This window comes from Schistocerca americana, chromosome 3 (assembly GCF_021461395.2).
Source record: "Schistocerca americana isolate TAMUIC-IGC-003095 chromosome 3, iqSchAmer2.1, whole genome shotgun sequence".
In the NCBI taxonomy this organism is placed as follows: domain Eukaryota; kingdom Metazoa; phylum Arthropoda; class Insecta; order Orthoptera; family Acrididae; genus Schistocerca; species Schistocerca americana.
The window spans coordinates 447,943,403-447,944,876 of NC_060121.1; the positions used below are offsets into that span (position 1 = coordinate 447,943,403).

The following is a 1,474-nucleotide window of genomic DNA, read 5'->3' on the forward strand; positions in this document are numbered from 1 at the left end:
GGCCAGTACAATTTCCAGATCTCTCACTAAATGAAAACGTCTGGTCAATGGTGGCGGAGCAACTGCCTCGTCACAATACGCCAGTCACTACTCTTGATGAACTGTGGTATCAAAAAAACATGGCTCTGAGCACTATGGGACTTAACATCTGAGGTCATCAGTCCCCTAGAGCCTAGAACTACTTAAACCTAATCTTCCTGGCAGATTAAAACTGTGTGCCCGACCGAGACTCGAACTCGGGACCTTTGCCTTTTGCGGGCAAGTGCTCTACCAACTGAGCTACCGAAGCACGACTCACGCCCGGTACTCACAGCTTTACTTCTGCCACTACCTCGTCTCCTACCTTCCAAACTTTACAGAAGCTCTCCTGCGAACCTTGCAGAACTAGCACTCTTTCAGCGCACACTCCGCTGCAGAGTGAAAATCTCTTTCTACTTAAACCTAACTAACCTAAGGACATCACAGACATCCATGCCCGAGGCAGGATTCGAACCTGCGACCTTAGCGGTCGCGCGGTTCCAGACTGAAGCGCCTAGAACCGCTCGCCACTTCGGCCGGCTAATTGTGGTATCGTCTTGAAGTTGCATGGGCAGCTGTACCTGTACACGCCATCCAAGTTCTGTTTGACTCAATGCCCAGGCGTATCAAGGTCGTTATTACGGCCAGAGGTGGTTGTTCTGGGTACTGATTTCTCAGGATCAAATTGCGTAAAAATGTAATCACATGTCTGTTCTAGTATAGTATATTTGTCCAATGAATACCCGTTTATCATCTGCATTTCTTCTTGGTGTAGCAATTTTAATGGACAGTAGTGTAATTCTGGGACATTTCCTTGGATGATTTTACTGTTTACTAACATCATATTAATCTTTTCTGTATCGAATTTGCGAGATCGAGTATTCTCTGAGAACAGTGTGGCTGACATTTCTTCGCTTTTGAAAGGCAATTCATCTCTGATCCCAAAACCTATGTGCACGTCGCTCATATTGCGGTACGCTAGTAATCGCTTCCTCCTGACCTATTAAGGGGAACCATAAAATTGCCCACCGGACAGCGTAGGTCGGGAAATTCGCATCCACGTAGTAGTCTGGCCCTCTGGTTTAGATCTCCCATTTTTCTCCAAACCAGTGGACCGCGATCGGCCCTGGGCACGGCGCTACAAACAGTCAAGTTTTCCTGAACTCTGCGTGAGACACTAGTTGCGTTAAACAAATGGTCTCAGAACTCAAGCGACCGACAATTTAAAATATCTGCAGCCGTTTTCACCCAGTGCATACGATAGCCACCAGCAGAGCCTGCTCTAACATCTCAGACGAGACCCCGGCATACATATCGAGAGTACACTGGCATTCTTTCTCGCCCTGCCTACTATTTCCCTGATGCTATTTCCCTAAGGGGCTCCACTGCCCGTTCCATGTTGAATTTTCCTGTGGCAATCATACCCACGGCCTGCATATGTCCGGACTAGGTTGGA

The 1,474-nt window shown here is 47.8% G+C and overlaps 1 non-coding gene across 1 annotated transcript; it reads right to left on the bottom strand.

Annotated features, from left to right (window-relative positions):
• Positions 1-215: 215 nt before the first annotated feature.
• Positions 216-290, bottom strand: Trnal-caa. Its single transcript has one exon. It is a non-coding gene; the product is annotated as a tRNA-Leu (tRNA).
• Between the last annotated feature and the right edge of the window lie 1,184 nt (positions 291-1,474).